The 8,570-nt window shown below is 36.0% G+C and overlaps 1 long non-coding RNA gene across 1 annotated transcript; it reads left to right on the top strand.

Moving 5' to 3' along the window:
* Positions 1-4,951: 4,951 nt before the first annotated feature.
* Positions 4,952-6,314, top strand: LOC138138895 (uncharacterized). The gene is made up of 2 exons (XR_011162143.1): positions 4,952-5,522; positions 5,576-6,314. It is a non-coding gene; the product is annotated as an uncharacterized lncRNA (long non-coding RNA).
* The last annotated feature ends 2,256 nt before the right edge of the window (positions 6,315-8,570 follow it).

The following is an 8,570-nucleotide window of genomic DNA, read 5'->3' as shown; positions in this document are numbered from 1 at the left end:
AGTGCCTAGATGGCTGGATAATAGCTGAGTCACCCAAAATTTGCTCATTGTGTATCAAAGTTTTGAATTGTCACTCAAAACAAAAACTGTCAGTTTTTAAAATTAACTCTCTTGTCAAATTTAAAAAATCTCTAATTTAGCAGACGTGCAAAAGCAAACTATTCCATGACGTCTCCGAGATGGCGTTCCTATGCGAACTATTGCCCATGAATTAGGTATTCGCAAGAATACTTTCTTTCTATCGAAACAACAAATTGAAGAATTTGGAAAAATTGCAAGGAGACCAGGTTCGGGTCGTCTAAAAGTGAGGACTAATGCAGAAGGATCATTGATTCATTGATTTTCTTCGACATCATCCTTTCCAGTCAGCAATTACAGCTCGACTAGAAACAGATTTTCCTGGATGTTTAAAAACGGCTCGAAGAAGAATTCGAAGTCTGAACTGCGAAACCGATCTGTGACCAATAAGGTTTATTTAACGGCAGAGAATAAAACATAGAGGGTGGGTCTATAACGTTTCACCGCAGCCGTTTCGCCACTGGGGCCGTTCGTCGCAGCCATTTCGGCGCCAGCCGTTTCACTACTAGCCCAGTTCGCCACCGAAAAAAAAACACATTTGAATCTTAGATAAGTTTTACTTAAACTAGGCAAAAATGAATAGGGAATTTCACAATTTTTTCTGGAAAGCAAAATAATTGTCCCAATGCTCCCACGTATTCTTAAACACTAGATAAATTTAAAATGTTATAGCTCAAGTCTGTCTCAATTCTAAATTTCCACCAACACTGCATTCTAGAGTCCGCACACTTTAAGGAGAACACGTTGAGTCATCCAAATCTGTCCGTGAAGTTTTGTGCAGTGGCGTATCACTTGCGTTCAGAAATGGGGGCATACGTTTTTATTTGAATTATTGTAATACCGTTTTTATCAATACTAACCTCGCTCAAATAAAGAAATAAAAATTATTTAGTTCTGAAAATAACTGACTTTATTGCAATAGAAAACAACCCTGAAATCATGAAACAACGAAACGAACACTGGCAAAGCAGATCACGAATGAACGTACGCCTCTGACGCCGCATGGCCGGTAAGCGAAGCGGTTATACCTTCCCACCCTAAAAATCGAAGAATGGACTCGACCAACGTAGTTATTGGTGTGTTCTCCTTAAAGTGTTGGCACTCTACGTTAGAAATACAACCGACAACACTGTTTGATGAAAAATGCCTCAGGTTGTATATGTGAGGTTATCATTCTCTGTGTCGATTTTACAACTCAAGATTTTAGAATAAAGGAAAAGAACGGTGCCAATTTTTTTATCTCTTCGGAACATATTACTACAGCATTTTTCATTTTAGCGTCAAGTAAATTACGTTGTTTTCGAATGTTTATAAAAAAACTTATATTGCCAACTTTGGTTATACCAGTGTTAGTACAGAATAGTACCGGACAGTCGATCAGTACAACTTTGCGTAATCCCTCCCTCGCACATAACCACGATTCAGCTGGTTCGCCTGTTAATTAAAGCGAACCAGTTGAATCGTGTTTATACAGAGTGTAACAGAAATAAGTGCATTAATTTTAACTGGTAATAGAACTCATCAAAAGGAACAACTTTTCTCTCTGCCATTTTGGCGAAAAACGTTGCGTAATGGCTTAAAAAACTAGGAAAGATTTTCCTAAAACCGTTGTTCATATCTCCAAAACTAATGGCCGGTTGCACCGCATTTTCGTTAATCATGTGTTAACTAAAACGAGATTTAAACTTAATAGTGTATTAAAATTTGTTTCATTGCACCGCATATTTTAAAGTCTGTTTAAGTAAACATGATTAATTAATTAATTTAAACAATAATAATCGAATTGTAAACAAACCCCTTGACAACGGAAGAAGAATTCCGCTAGAGGCGCTACTATTTGACAGTTTCAAAGTTAACAATTTCAAGAAAAAGTGGAAAAAGTCAGAACACATTGTGAGAAGTTCGAAAAGTAACGATTTCCATTTTGCAAAATGATGAAAAACGAGGCAAAAAAGAAGAGAAAACGCTGTCCGAATTATTCCCCGGAGGAAAAACGCTTCTTTTGAGTATAATACATAATAACATAAGTACAAGAGTATCATAGCGAATCAAAAAACAGACGTGGTTAGTTCGGAGGAAAAAAGTAAGTGTTGACCGAAAAGTGCCAAGGATTTTAATAGTCAAAACTCGGGAAGCCGCTACACAGATTTTTTTTTAAAGTGTGTCCAACAAACAAGAAAAACGGCTGCTAAAGAAAAAAGGAAACAGACAAGACTGGTGGAGGATCCAAAAAAAACAATAAAGGGAATTCAAGTAGTGAACTGATTTTGAGCATCGTTAACAAAAAACTGAACAAGGACTTACAAATGAGTTTGATTGTGATGCTACATTGAAACCAGCGGAATTAGAAGTAAATAAAATTAAAGTAAAATGTGCTTTTGTTAAACAATATCTTACAACAACTTACGTATCAGCAGGAAATTCTATTTCCTCTTCAATTAAAATAAAAAAATGCAAAACACTTGCTTTTGTGAGATTGAATCTCGAATAAAATCTAAATTTATCCAGTTCATGAAAACGGTCAGACCTTGTGAACTGAAACCGTGGAAAATCAAAATCTATGATCTCCAAGAAATCATCAAAATCTTCCATGTTAATTTTAAATTTGAAGTCACATTGACATTAATGACATTACATAAACTCTATTTAAGGGTTAATTCGCCGATTTTGGCTACTTTACTAAACAAAGATTAAAGGTTATTTAAAGTGCGGTGCAAACAAACTTGTAAAATTAAATAATACTTAACGTTAATCACTGGATTAAAAGTGCGGTGCAATCGGCCATAAGCTACCTAAAAACGTGAAACAACCTGATTCTTACGAAGTGGATTTTTTGCTATACGGGTAGATTTATTTGAATTTCGATTTCGGCGTTAAAACACGTTTTCTGGATGAAAATGGATGTTTTTTTCATATTAACGCTGATCTCAATTAGCCATTGAAGTATTTAGTGGCGTAGGGCTATTTTAGTGAAAAATCACTCCAGTTTTTTTTTGGAATTAAACATCGTTTTTCGGCAAAATGGTAGATAGAAACCTTTTGACGAGTTCTATTACCAGTTAAAATTAATGCACCTATTTCAGAAACACCCTGTATGTGAGCGGGGCATTACGCAAAGTTGTACTGGTCGACCTGTCCGGGACTATTCTGTCCTAAGACTGGTTATAAAAATCTCCAATTTTAGAAATAGTTTTATTTTGCCAACATAATTCAACAGGTGGTGGAAATTTAGAATTGAGACAGACTATACTTGAAACATTACATTTGGTAAAAATCTTCTCCCTATTGATACATCGAAAAATGTTTTTTGTCATTATTTATTCTTATTGTTGCGATAGTAAAAAAATTTCACTACTAGTCTGAGAAGGCGTCATTATTTACTCCTGAACCGAACCCAGAAGTAGAATTTCTCTCCTACTGGTTAATAATTTTTCATTATTAACCCAAATTCACATAATATAACACAGACATATAATAAAGCACATTTGGAATTTTGAGGTTGAAGTACTACCTTCCTTTTTTTCGTAGAACGACACATCGTATTTTTACAAGGGTAATGCAAAGATAAGTAAAGTCCGGCCAACGAACAGATATAGTAATTTAAAAAAAAAGGATGTGGCCTAGTTGCGCAGAACGATATACGCCGAAGCCTGTTTCACAATGAAGCAGGTTCTTTGCCATTTGTCATTCTCATACTAATATGATATAGTTGATAAACTGAGAAAAATGTTGCATTCATTGACGTGCATATCTTCTCCAAACATGAACACGTGGTCAAACTGCCGAAGCGAGGTTAAAACTAATGAAATGCCGTCAAGTAATTTTTGTGCATCTACATCAGGGCTTCAAAAATCTGAGCACGTTTTGAATAAGCCAATTGGAAGTTGCTATTTAAAATACGCGAGAACTAGGGGGCGGGTTTTTTAAAAATATCTGTTGGTTGGCCCGATTTTAGAATAAGGTTCATTTTTTTTGGGTTGGCCCAACCTAGCGCCAAAATTTAACATTCGGTTTGTCACAAATTTCAAATCCAAAAACGACGAATCTTTTAACCGCTAAATTAAAATAGTTTCAATACATACTATAAACGAGCGCTCATTCAGTGCTTTAAAAAGATTCAGCCTGAATTCAGTAGTAGGAACCTCAAAGAGAAACTCGCACGAATCTTTTCGGTAAGTTTCTGGTCTTTATGTTCATTTCTTTTGAAATTCTTACTTTTATCAAAATTAGGTGTCAAGAGCTACAGTTCACCCAGTAATAAAAGTTAGCGATAGCGGTGACGACACTACGGTTTCCATTTCAAAAGGCAGTAGAACCAATTGCGTGACAAACATTGACCAATCAAAACGAGAAAACAAAAAATAACCCGATAAAATTTCTCTAAAATGCACACTGTGCAATAATCTGATAAAAAAAATGTCGGTCCCAATTTTTTTTTTTTAATTATTTTGAATAAAAAGGTTTGGAAAAAATGCGTTTGTTTTCATTCTATTCAGGAAATAATCAGCCGTATACCCCTCGTGCAAAATTTTAATATCGGCAATTTTTTTCAGTTCATTAGCAAAAAAATTTCCGATAAAAAATTTTGCACTTGGGATATAATATGTGATTATTATTTCCGCCAAAAGTTGGACAGGCAAATTCAAAATTACAAGAAAAATGGCGAATCTGCTTTAAATACTATACAAACATTTGCCAAAGAAAATCTTGAATACACGGGGTCACGCATTACTTTGTACAGAATTTTAAAATCTATGGGATTCAAATATAAGTACGAAGACAAGAGAAAAATACCAACAGAACAACCATATGTGATCGCTACGAGAATTTTTTTTTAAGTATTTACAGATAAGCCTATATTCAAACATAATAGTTATTTATGCATTAAGAGCATAATTTTGCATTTTGCTGCTCGCATCGTCATATTGATGCCAGAGGCGCTAGCCGAGGGCATTAAGACGATAAGAGCAGCAAAATGCAATTTATGCTCGTAATGCATACAAAATTTTATGCGCTGCCCTCAAAAACTGAAAAAACCAACACAAAAATTTCCTTGGTATTAATTTAAACAAAGTAGCCAAAGATTGATAATTTTTCCAAACTACCGTAACTACGAAATTTTGTAAACAAGTGGCAGACATTTGCTTTTGTGTGCAAAAGATTTTTCAATTTAGCTGAAAATGGTAAGAAGACTACACAGTACACTGAAGATGTTTATCTCGCTTACTTTTTTGAAAAATCCAACAACTACAAGTCTTCGAGTTTGTGGAGTTTTTACTCTATGTTAAGAAGCACCTTGCTAGTAAGAAATGGAATAGACATCACTTCAAGCATATTTAAAGCGACAGTGTGATACTTACAAACCTAAAAAGTCAAAAGTCCTTTCAAGCGAAATTGACAAATTTATTACGGAAGCACCAGATGATACGTATTTAATCATCAAGGTAAATTACTTTGTTGCTTTTATATTTCAATAGTTAATTTGTAATTATTCTAGGTTGCTGTAATCGTAGGAATTGCCGGTGCTTGCAGATCGCAAGGGTTGTGCTTTTTAACAACAAAAGAAATTGAGGATTTGGGCTCTGCGATACTGATAAGACTAACTGAAACGAAAACAAAAGTATCAAGACGGTTTACTATAATACAAAATGAGCAAAATTTCTTAGGACTTTTCCGCAAGTACTTTGTTTTGCGGCCTCCACATACTAAACATAATCGATTCTTCATTTTTTACAAAAATGGGAAATGTTCCACGCAACCCGTAGGCAGAAATACGTTTGGAAACATTCCATCAAAAGTAGCAACATATTTGAACCTTTCCGACCCCAAATCTTATACCGGACATTGTTTGCGTCGCAGTTCCGCTACTTTACTTGCAGATTCTGGTGGAGATATTACAGACTTAAAACGTCACGGAGGTTGGCGTTCTGGTACAATCGCAGAAGGATATATAGAAGATAATATTCAAAACAAGCTCAAGATATCCGAAAAAATTCAAGGGAAACGTCAACATGAAAAAACAGTAGTCCCATCAACATCCAGTGCTTTTTCAAATGACTACACTGAAGAACCGGAGGATAAGAAAAGTAAAGGAGTTTCCATTCTTCAGACAAATGCGGAGTTGAACATTCAAAATCGACAGAATCAAATATTTTCAGAAAAAACCAATTTACCTTCGATTGTAATTAATAGTTGTAACAATGCTAAAGTAGAAGTAAATTTTTCGTTTAATTAAATTGTTACTTTATTAAGAAATACGCAATTTCATGTAATAGAATTTTCTTTAGAGCATAAAAATTACGCCAATGCTTTAGAGCAATAAATTACCCTTTTATGCACTCTAATGAGGTAAATAAAACGGCCAAAATTGCTTGGCAGCGCATAAAATTCATTTATTTAGACGAAACCTGGGTATAAACCCCTGTCAAAATTATTGCACGACTCAATTATTATGTTTTCCTCACGACCTTCTAAATAGTCGAGACGCAAACGCTCTCTCCGGCCTGTTCATTTGAGCAAAATACCATTATGCACTTGTAAGCCGTTTGGCGCTAGTGAACGGGGGATTTGAGTTCGGAACCACGCGATTTGAAACTTGGCTTTCTGTCATTGTGTTGTCACTTTGTCGGATAAAGGCATTTTAATCGAAATTTTCGGTTAGTTAAGCATATTAATTGCATAGATAATCGTTCCTAATATACATATTCTTAAATACAACGAAATTTATGGAGATGTGAGTATGAATTTAATTATTTCACGGAATTCAGTACTTGCTATAATACCCACAACATTGGAAGTAGATGAAGGAAAAGAATATGAAGATTTAAGCAGGCAAAGGAGTGTTTGCGGTGACAGAGAATGTTTCAGTCGGGATCGGTACATTAGCAGCACTATTGGAAAGGCTTGCCTACAACATTATGTTAGTGAAGAATATTTTTCAAATACATTTTAAATTATTGCAAGTCCATTACTGATTAAAAGATTTTTGAAATCCCTACCTGGGCAAATATTTAAACTTTCTGAAGCCAATTCATTAAATGTTTTTGTCTTTTTATAATCCTTACACGTCTCCAAATAGCATTTTACATGCCATCTTTTTGACATTTAACGTTTCGCGCCAATTTCGGCGCCGGCAAAGTAGCGCCAAACGGCGAACGCCGAAAACTGGCAAATGAACAGGCCGGAGAGAGTCAAGCGTCAAGCGTCTCGACTATTTAGAAGGTCGTGGTTTTCCTATATCCTCATTGTAAATGGAATTATAAGAGAAATATAAACGATTTTTGTTTTTCAATATTCAATTAATACACTGTCTTATTGTCTAGCTATTTCTCTTCACGCCGCCAAATATCAATATTGAATAATAATTCCAAACAAAATATACAGGTAGTAATTGCAGTGGTGCGATAATTTTGAACCGGGGTTTATAAACATGGATCACAACAACGAACTTGCGTAAACAATCGGTATCCAAATTAAAAAAAAAAACTCAAATTTGAAGGAGCAAGATTTGCAGTATTACATGCTGGGTGTTCCAATAGATTTTTAGCTGGTGTAGTTTCCTTCTAAATTCTAAAAATAATGACAGAGATTATCATCGTACCATGAACCGTAATACTTTAATAGAATGGGTGTTAAACCAATTATTACCTGCTTTACAAGCAGATACTTCTTCATAAATAGTAGTAGTTATGGACCGGTGTGACCGAATTGGACCACTATCCCTAATATGGTCGAGTTCGACCACCGGCGCGCCACCAAAGGGATTAAGATCTTACTGATAGCCTAAAAGATGAAACCTTCATATTTAGTTGTTTCACACGCTTGTATTTTTTTGTCAGATCGATATTTGCGTTGATGGTACATTCCAACATTGCAACCCGGCCTTCCAACCGGATAAGGAGGAACACGGTAATCTCGTTTTGGTTTCATTTTTTTTTTACCACGGGTTGTTCGTTCCGAATGATAACGTGACCTCGTCAGGAAACGAGTCGTTATCGGGGCGAACAACTTTTTGTGTCCTTATGTTGCTTCGCCTCTGGTGTTTTTCGTTTTTGTGACAGAACGACGGGAGCGAGGGTCGGAGTCGGAAAAGGTTCTCCCGTGGTAGTCTGGTTGGGTCCTCCGCGGATTGCGGCCTGGGTAATTGTGCTAGCAGGCGGGCAGGGTGCAGGATCCAGCTTGGCAGCTGGTGGTTCCCCTTTCTTGGACAGTTCTTCGACGACGGTCGAAGACGAGGACGAGGGGTGACCAGTGGAGAGACGAATGTAAGGACCACCGTGAGATGCAGTGCAGGTAAAGTGTAGTCTCAAGGGTAGTTTTAAGGTGTAGGTTAAAAGGTTAGGTCTTAAGTTAAGGTAAGTTTTAGTTTTAAGTTTAGGTTTTAAATTTTGTAAATAGCTCTCGACGAGGGAAATGTAACCCGCTACAATGGAGAAGATGCTTAGTGAGCGTGGCAAGATTCTTGTAATTTTCGAAAATTTTAAATTCCGAAA

Source organism: Tenebrio molitor, chromosome 1 (genome assembly GCF_963966145.1).
Source record: "Tenebrio molitor chromosome 1, icTenMoli1.1, whole genome shotgun sequence".
Lineage (NCBI taxonomy): Eukaryota > Metazoa > Arthropoda > Insecta > Coleoptera > Tenebrionidae > Tenebrio > Tenebrio molitor.
The sequence above is the reverse complement of the archived record's forward strand: the minus strand, read 5'-3'. Positions and strand labels throughout refer to the sequence as shown.